General features: G+C 41.3%; 1 long non-coding RNA gene across 1 annotated transcript; it reads left to right on the top strand.

The window, feature by feature from the left end:
• Positions 1 to 463: 463 nt before the first annotated feature.
• On the top strand, positions 464 to 9,597 carry LOC117522588. The gene is made up of 3 exons (XR_004564251.1): positions 464 to 474; positions 2,744 to 2,748; positions 9,503 to 9,597. It is a non-coding gene; the product is annotated as an uncharacterized LOC117522588 (long non-coding RNA).
• The last annotated feature ends 119 nt before the right edge of the window (positions 9,598 to 9,716 follow it).

Below are 9,716 nucleotides of genomic sequence, written 5' to 3'. Positions count from 1 at the left end.
CATCCTTTGTGGAAAATACATCACTATCTACCATTTCACATTTCTTTCCTTAACACCATCTTTCCTTATCTACCATTTATTCAGTTCACATACATGATCACTGAAGTCCACACCAATCGCGACTATTTTCTTGGGGACACTCTCTGCAACCTCATCTCACACTAGAAATCTGTGAGACATATGCAGTGATGACATTTGTCATCACACTCATCACTCTGTCAACCACTCTCTTTACTTCCACTATGCTCTTATGGACCAGTTCCAATACTGTCCCTTCATCTTACTACGTCAGCCTTTCCATTTATATTCTAAGGTATTCTTTCAAGATTACCCTGTATTATGCCTCACATCTACACCACGATAGAACAGTTTAAAGTCTTGGTTGCTCATGGCCTTGTTTCCCTTGCACTTTGTCTCCTGTATACACAGTATGCATACCTTTTTCCTCTCCATCATATTAGCATATTTTGACCAGTTCCAGTAAAAACATTAAATGTTGTGACTTTTACCTCCACACTTTTAACCTTCCTGCTTCTCACTCTGCTGTAACGGCACCATTGAGTGACACACTACAACCAGGCGTTGACTGGTATGGAAATTCTATTTGTTATCCTCAAATTTGATTTAGGACAATTTATACCTGATGCTACTCTTGATGTTACTCTCCTCTTTTATCTTACATATCTTATACCTTATATTTTATATACTCAGAATGCCCTGGCTTCTGCACCCCTAGTTGGCATATTTACAGTCAATCAAGTGACTTTGTGAAAAAGCAAATTCAGAAGCATCAAAAGTAGAACACAGTGGTGTTATATAACTTCATTAACCTATAAAAGAAATTAGATAAATGTAATGTGTAAGAACAGTGACAGATGCAGCATAAAAGGTGACTGTTCAAAGAGCTACAAATTAAAAATGGCCTTAGGCAGGACTTAAAATCAGTGTCACTCTTGATGTTGAAACAAAAGCTGCCACACAGTCTGGAACCATGCCAGCCTCGGGTCAGATCTCAGACACCTGGGGCCAGATGAAAAAAAACTCTACATGGTACTTTGCATATGCACAAAGACAGGGGTACACATGATGCTGCATCCAACATGTCATGAAACTGCTCTGGGTCCCAACTGGTGAACCTCTTTGCCTTCGCTAGTCACCTCAGTCTTTTGCAACGAGGCAAGTCCATGTTGAATCCGTTGGAAAAACACACCTGTGTCACAGCGGATGATGTTTCATAATGTACATAATAATCCTCATCTGGGTCTCCTGAGATAACCGACACACGTAATTCCAGCAGTACTGAAAAGAACCTACTTTATACAGATTACTGAATAGTGTTTCCTCCCAGCTTGGATGGTAAGACATAATTACCACTTAGCATCTACTAATGACAACTTTATACCATAGTTCCCACTTTGTATTTCACAATAATAGTTTTTTAATAAGAATGAAACATTCATAATAATGAGATCCTTTCATTCCCAGAAGAGAGACAAAGCCGACCACAGGGTTCCCTTGATTAGAACATCACACTGCGAGTGTGGTCGATTTCATGCCTGTATTGGCTTTTTCATGTGCTTTTTTTAGGTATAACCCCTCCAATCTGTTTGGCCTCCTTTGGGAAAATACATTCTCTGTTATTGACATAGGACTAGGCAGAAGGGATATGTCCAAAATGGCCATGATTATCATTTTAGCTAGCCCACAATGAGAGTCGGACGATGATAGATGATCACACTGATGTTTGCCAGTAACGGGCAGGGCACACATCGTACCATACGATACCATGGGAAACTTTGAGATCATGCAACTGTGGCGACCTAGATCAGTGATAAGCCAGCACATGATGCAAAGGCAGGATGCCTGTTTGATGTTCTCCTCAGATCCAATGTGTTTTTTGGTGATAGTATAGTACACCAAGTTAGTCGGACCCTTAGTTATCCTAAATATACAAGTAAAGTTGCCCTGCTTTTGGGAAAATACTTCTCTGTTAATGCATACCATTCCTGTAAATGTCATATCGCTTGACAAGGAATTAAATGACAGACTAGGCAGAAGTAATATGCCCAAAATGGCCATGATTATCATTTTAGCTAGCCACAATAGAAAAATAATTGGTTTCCGAATTCAGAATTTTCATTTCGTTGTGAGATAATCCTAGATAGTAGTTCCATTCATGTCATTATTGACTGTTGTGGCCTTGCTGTTGAGCTTACCATTGCAACCTAGTATTGAGGACAGCAACCTGATATAAAGCACCAGTTATCACCATAGAGATCCGCCATGTTTGATCCAAACAAAAATGCCTGGACAGTATTGAACACAAGAGTATTTATTCACTGGTTACACCAAAACCTCATACACTTGTCCTTTTGAAATTGTGTTGACTGAATCACAGACTACCAAATGAAGATGAGTGGTTATCCCCCTCGCTTGATGAGTGAAAAGAAGGATGCTATATCCCAAAGAAGGCAGTCATTTGCTGGCTTATTTATACCCTTATACACTGGTTCCTATCAAATTAGAGTGTAAACTAGAAGCACTGAGAGAGTGCAAACCTCCACCAAGGCCATGGGGTCACTGACGCCATGACATCTACACGCCGTGGAATCATTGAACCTAAAAGAGTCTAACAATGATGTTTGCTCAGTAGTAAAAAAAAGTTTCATCTGCTGTGACTGGATAGCATGTATCCTTAGCGCTTGGCATCACAGTTTATTGCAACTTGCACCTTTCCCAGAAGCTACTGTCATCTGAGCACTGATATTGATATCGCATGTGCTTATAGACAAAAACAAATAAGAGACAAAATTCAATTTATTATTCAACTAAACTGCAAATATATGAATGTTTTTAACATTTATGAAACACTTCTCTAAACAAGGCCATAGTGTTGTGAAAGTGTTGTGACACGGACCCACAACAGGGGGCTTAATGAACGGACAATGGATAAGCCAAAAGTAACAATTTAATGTTGTGAATCGCACAACGACATACAGACAATAATAATATGGTGACTGTCAATCATACACCAGGTGACGTGTGGGCAGGCTCGACGATAGAAGATGCCTGGCGAGAGAAGAGCCAGATCCCACACAGCTTCCACCGCCAACGGAGCTGAAGAACACTGGAGCCGCCAAGCCCTGCGCCCCCAGGTGGCCGCTGTCTTCAGCAGTCAGACCCGGTACTGCTGGCAGGAGACCAGAGACAGTCCTGATGAGTGTGAGGTCGCACACTCAGTAATCCCACAGTCTGTACACAATTAGGAGGGAGAACCTCCACCTCAGCAACAATTTCACCCGTGCAGCTCCTGTTGGTCTCTTTCCTGGATGGAGTGAGAGGCGAAGAAACGTCGTCCTCTCACTGTCCGCCATCCAGCTCCGACAGAGCCCGCAGGAACACGGCTGCACACAGAACAATGTTTTGGACAACACTAATTACAGCAGAGAAGGTTACCTGAATGGTAGCTGATTTCTCGGCGGGGAGGTGGAGTTGCAGTCCGGCCTTTATGGTGGTGGTGATGAGTAGTGGATGAGTGACAGCTGGTACGGATGATGAGTGACAGCTGTCACTCCTGGTCGCTCCGACGCCCTCTTGTGCTTGAAGCCCGCACTCCAAGCAGGGCGCCATCTTGTGGTGGTGGGCCAGCAGTACCTCCTCTTCAGCGGCCCACACAACACATAGGGTCACTGACCCTAAAGAGATTCCCTCCTTGGCATAGTGATCTATTTCTTTTTGTCTCTTTCTCTAAAATTGTATATACACTCAACAAAAATATAAATGCAACACTTTTGGTTTTGCTCCCATTTTGTATGAGATGAACTCAAAGATCTAAAAACTTTTTCCACATACACAATATCACCATTTCCCTCAATATTGTTCACAAACCAGTCTAAATCTGTGATAGTGAGCACTTCTCCTTTGCTGAGATAATCCATCCCACCTAACAGGGTGCCATATCAAGATGCTGATTAGTGCACAGGTGTGCCTAGACTGTCCACAATAAAAGGCCACTCTGAAAGGTGCAGTTTTGTTTTTATGGGGGGGGGGGGGGGATACCAGTCAGTATTGGTTTGACCACCATTTGCTCATGCAGTGCAACACATCTCCTTCACATAGAGTTGATCAGGTTGTCAATTGTGGCCTGTGGATGTTGGTCCACTCCTCTTCAATGGCTGTGCGAAGTTGCTGGATATTGGCAGGAACTGGTACACGCTATCGTATACGCCGTCACAGAGCATCCCAAACATGCTCAATGGTGACATGTCCGGTGAGTAGCCGGCCATGCAAGAACTGGGACATTTTCAGCTTCCAAGAATTGTGTACAGATCCTGCAACATGGGGCCGTGCATTATCCTGCTGCAACATGAGTGATGTTCTTGGATGTATGGCACAACAATGGGCCTCAGGATCTCGTCATGGTATCTCTGTGCATTCAAAATGCCATCAATAAAATGCACCTGTGTTCTTCGTCCATAACAGATAGCCTGCCCATACCATAACCCCACCGCCACCATGGGCCACTCGATTCACAACATTGACATCAGAAAAACCGCTCACCCACACGACGCCACACAACTGTCTGCCATCTGCCCTGAACAGTGTGACCGGGATTCATCCTGGAAGAGAAACACCTCTCCAACGTGCCAAAACGCCAGCGAATGTGAGGCATTTGCCCACTCAAGTCGGTTACGACGACAAACTGGAGTCAGGTCGAGACCCCGATGAGGATGACGAGCATGCAGCTGAGCTTCCCTGAGACGGTTTCTGACGTTTGTGCAGAAGAAGTCTTTGGTTATGCAAACCGATTGTTCAGCAGCTGTCCGAGTGGCTGGTCTCAGACGATCTTGGAGGTGAACATGATGGATGTGGAGGTCCGGGGCTGGTGTGGTACACGTGGCTGCGGTTGTGAGGCTGGTTGGATGTACTGCCAAATTCTCTGAAACGACTTTGAGACGGCTTTATGGTAGAGGAAATGAACATTCAATACACGAGCAACAGCTCTGGTTGACATTCCTGCTGTCAGCATGCCAATTGCACGCTCCCTCAAATCTTGCGACATCTGTGGCATTGTGCTGTGTGATAAAACTGCACCTTTCAGAGTGGCCTTTTATTGTGGGCAATCTAAGGCACACCTGTGCACTAATCATGGTGTCTAATCAGCATCTTGATATGGCACACCTGTGAGGTGGGATGGATTATCTCAGCAAAGGAGAAGTGCTCACTATCACAGATTTAGACTGGTTTGTGAACAATATTTGAGGGAAATGGTGATATTGTGTATGTGGAAAAAGTTTTAGATCTTTGAGTTCATCTCATACAAAATGGGAGCAAAACCAAAAGTGTTGCGTTTATATTTTTGTTGAGTGTAATAATCATTAGATTATTAATATATAAACAAAAATAAATTTAAGAAATAGAGAGTCTTCCCAAGGGATCAATAAAGTTCTGTGTAATGTAATGTAATCAAATATAAAATAATATGATCTCTAAAGTTATTTAAACTTTCAGATGAGTTAATGCCACAAGACGTCTCTAGTTAAGTTGAAATAACTAAGTTGAAATAACTTAAATAAAATCAATGCAAATTGTTACATCACTTTTTCTCATTGAGACAGTGGATCATTTTTTAGAGTGTACACATGCAACACTTTCGAGCTCTGTGTAGATAAACATAACATTGATATATATGGTGAGCACAAAAATGCATCTTGATTTCAAGTAGCTATAATATCAAAACTTATTTGGATATGTCTATCAATATGGTGACCAAAAATACCTTAACTCAAACTTTTTCTTATGCACAGAATTTCTGTGCACCCCTCGATCACGCCGGATATACTATCATCTACAACCCCAATTACAGTGAAGTTGGGACGTTGCATAAAATGTAAATAAAAACAGAATACAATGATTTGCAAATCATCTTCAATCTGTATTCAGTTGAATGCACAAATTACACAATTACACAATATTTGCACAAAAACAGTAATGTTTATCAGTTTGAACATTAAATATCTTGCTTTGTGGTGTATTCAATTGAATACAGGTTGAAGAGGATTTGAAAATCATTGTATTCTGTTTTAATTTACATTTCACACAATGTCCCAACTTCATTGGAATTGGGGTTGTAAGTATCTCAGGATCTTGTACATGAGTCGGGCCAGTTGGAGAATGAGAACAGACTAGTGCGGTGTTTTGTGTTTTATGGATGCTGTACCAGATTGTTGTGGTGAAGAAGGAGCTGAGCCAGAAGGAGAGACACACAATTTATCAGTCAAGTTACGCTCCTATTCTGACCTACATATCATGAACTTTGGGTAATGACTGAAAGAATAAGGGCTTGGATACAACCTGTGGAAATGAGATTCCTCCATCTTGTATGTGGTCTTACATTCGTATACAGGGTGAGAAGCTTCACTATCTGGGAGAGACTGAGTAGAGCTGCTGCCTCTTCACATCAAAAGAAGCCATCTAAGGCAGTTTTGGCAACCTGATGAGGATGCTCCCTGGTCATCTCCCTAGAGAGGTCTTCTAGGCACTCCCAACTGGAAGGAGGGCCCAGGGAAGACCCAGGACACACCTCACAATCCCCTAAGAAGAGTTAGAGGACTTGGCTGAGGACAGGAAAGTATAAGATGAGCTGCTTAATCTGTTGCCACCATGATGTGGACCCGGATAAACATCAGAAAATGAATTAAAGAAATGATGATGGTGATTATTATTATTGATGGGGCCCTAAAAATTACACATCCTTTTCTATAATTGTAAATATTACAATACAGACCACATATTTATGCCTGGAAGAAACACTGCCATCACTACAATGGCTGATTTAAACTGTTACACAATATTTGTGCTGATTCCTTATTTTATGTTGATCAAGTATTTGCCTTTGTTATTTGATTGGAAGTCTCTGAGATCTGGTTTAAAGTTTAAACATAAGCGTTACGTTTCACTTCCATCACGCATGTGCAAATTTCAGATACAGGGAGGGCTCCCCCTATCTGTGAGAGCCAATAACATATAGACTAAACCACACCCACTGTAATGCCCACATAGTATAGAAGTGCTGTGATGGACGCTGTCTGTGAAGACCCAGGCCTGGTTTTCAAAGTGACCTTCAATAAATTCAAAATGAGGAATATATCGATTTGGTTATTTGTAAGGGACAGTAAATTACATAAAGGACCGGGAGAAATTACAAAACCTATGGTCCAGTCCGTGGTGCAAACCAAACATACTATAAAAATATGTTAAAAGTAGGTATCCATTTTGTCAGTTCCGCTTTCATTTTTTAGAGGTTCTGAATTAGATTGTGTCAATGTCTATGCAAGACTGATAACGTTAGCTTCTGACTTTTACCTTAAGTAGCTCATGCTAAGCAGCCAAAGCTAACTTTGCCTTACCTAACATTAGCTAATATTAGGTAAGCTACACGTGGTAGAAAGTCATTTTCTGGTGAACAAAAACAATATACAGTTGTGAAGTGTATTACGAACAATAAATATACAATAACTGACAGGCAAAGCAATATATCAATCTTAAACAGAATGAGAGAATGAAGCTTAACTTTTCAACTGTGCAAATAACATATCAACAACATGGAGACATTAGCAAGCTGCCTTCTCTACGTGTAGCTGTGTGGATGTAGACCAGTCACAAGAAACCAATTGGACAATCAGCAACAGCTGCCTTGGAAATAGCCAATTAAGCCTTTTTGTCTGTGAGGACAAACGAAGTGATATTGCAGAGTGATTGCACCAGCGTAAGAGTTTGAAAAACACGCTCAAAATGACACCTTGCTTGTTGCCTTCCAACCCTAATTTCCAGCGAAGCACAAAATCTTGATTGCATTGGTGCAGGAAAGAGAGGACGTCTCATTATTTCACCAAAACAATTGCCACCTCAGAGGCAAAAAAAAAGAGAGAGAGAGAAAAAAAAAATTTTAGTTTTCATTAGTGAGCTCTTGACTCACCAGCTCTCCAGTCGAGGCCAGTAGATGCACACGCATGAGTACATGCACTCAGATGTGTCGCGAAGCTGGAGTTGGTAGATTTTATTCAAAAGAAGATTTGCACCTTTCTCCAGTCCACTTAATGAAGCCGTAAATTTAGAGACACAAGAGCCTTCAGTGCTCCTCTGAGAGCTTCTACAATGATCCTGGGACCAAGCTGGTTAATTAACTGATTGTTTGCTTGGCTGGAAGCCACACAGAAATAGGCTCGGGGGTAGAGAGAGAAGAAGAACGAGAAGAGGAAAAGAGGCGACGTAAGAGGACAGAACAGGAGCATGTGGCAAAGAGGAGGAAAAATGTGAAATACAGCTGAAAGGCTGCCAAAAAACAGAGGGGGAGAAAAGGAAACTAGGGAGGAATAGAGGGTAAAAATAAAGTTGGCAGATGACAATGGATGAAGATGAGAGGAAGAAGGTGAGGAAAGAGATAAGTATCTCTGTTTACACTCTCATTTTTTGTTAAAGACAAAACAGGTGCACCTGTCCAGTCTAGTCATTGTGTCCAGATGGCAACATATCTAGGCTACCAGAATGTCCATTTTTGTGACATAATTCCAAAACCTTAGTTTCTCCACAAAATTAATTTTTAAAGCTCTTATAAATTACATTGTAAACATTAATATAGTTGTCAACAATCATTTTCTCTGTAAAGATTTAGTGGTGGAAAGGTGTTCTGTGCTGAGAATGAAGTACCATTCCCTCTGACGTTGAAATCTGAGTTTTTCTACTCCTTGTTTTCACAGCCAGACTGTTTAAATACACTCATCATAGGCATAAATGTCATGGTAATTTTGGGCTTTTAATGATGTCCTTGAACTGTTCTTTTGCCAGGGTGAAATGATTGTAATATTGGTATATTGTTAATGACCCTAAAAACAATAATTGGGTGTACAAGTTTGAATTTATTTGGAATCATCTCTAATCCACACTGGGTCAAAATTATACATACAGGCATATTATATACATAAACCCCCACAAATATTTGATTAAATGTCCCTGAGCAAGCTGCACCTCGACCAGACACATTTGGTAGACATCAACAAGTTTCTGGTATCATTCTGGTTGGATATATGTCCATTGTTCTTGGCAGAATTGGTAGAATTAATTGAAATTGGTTGTTTCCCTAGCATGGACCTGGCTTTAAAGAGTAGTTCACAGATTTTCAATTGGTTGATCATGGCTTTGGGAAGGCCACTCCAGAAGCTTAATGTTGGCCTGCTTTATCCAACCCACAACCAGTTTTGTTGTGTGTTTGAGATCATTGATCTGTTGGAAAACCCAATTGTAACCAAGTGTTAGCCATCTAGCTGTTGATTTGAGGTTGGTAAGTAATTTGGAGGTGGTAGTCCTTTATTATTCCACCCACTTTGTGGAATGCACCAGTACCACTGGCAGCAAAACAGCTCCAGAGCATGATGCTACCACCACTTTTGACAGCTGGTACAGTGTTCTTAGGTTTGAAAGCCTCACATTTCCTCATCCAAAGATACCTCTTGTCATTGTGGCCAAATAGCTTAATATTTGTCTCATCTGGCCATAAAACTTTTCTCGAGAAGGCATTTGTCTTGTCCATGTGGACAGCTGCAAGTTGTAAATTTTGGAGCAGGGGCTTCTTTTTTGGTCTGCACCCTCTCAGTCCATGGCGATATAAAACTCGCTTTGGTGTGGACAGCTGTTCCAGCAGTTTCCATTTCATGGCA

The sequence above is a fragment of the Thalassophryne amazonica genome, chromosome 12, assembly GCF_902500255.1.
Source record: "Thalassophryne amazonica chromosome 12, fThaAma1.1, whole genome shotgun sequence".
Lineage (NCBI taxonomy): Eukaryota > Metazoa > Chordata > Actinopteri > Batrachoidiformes > Batrachoididae > Thalassophryne > Thalassophryne amazonica.
This window is presented reverse-complemented; position numbering and strand designations above follow the sequence as displayed.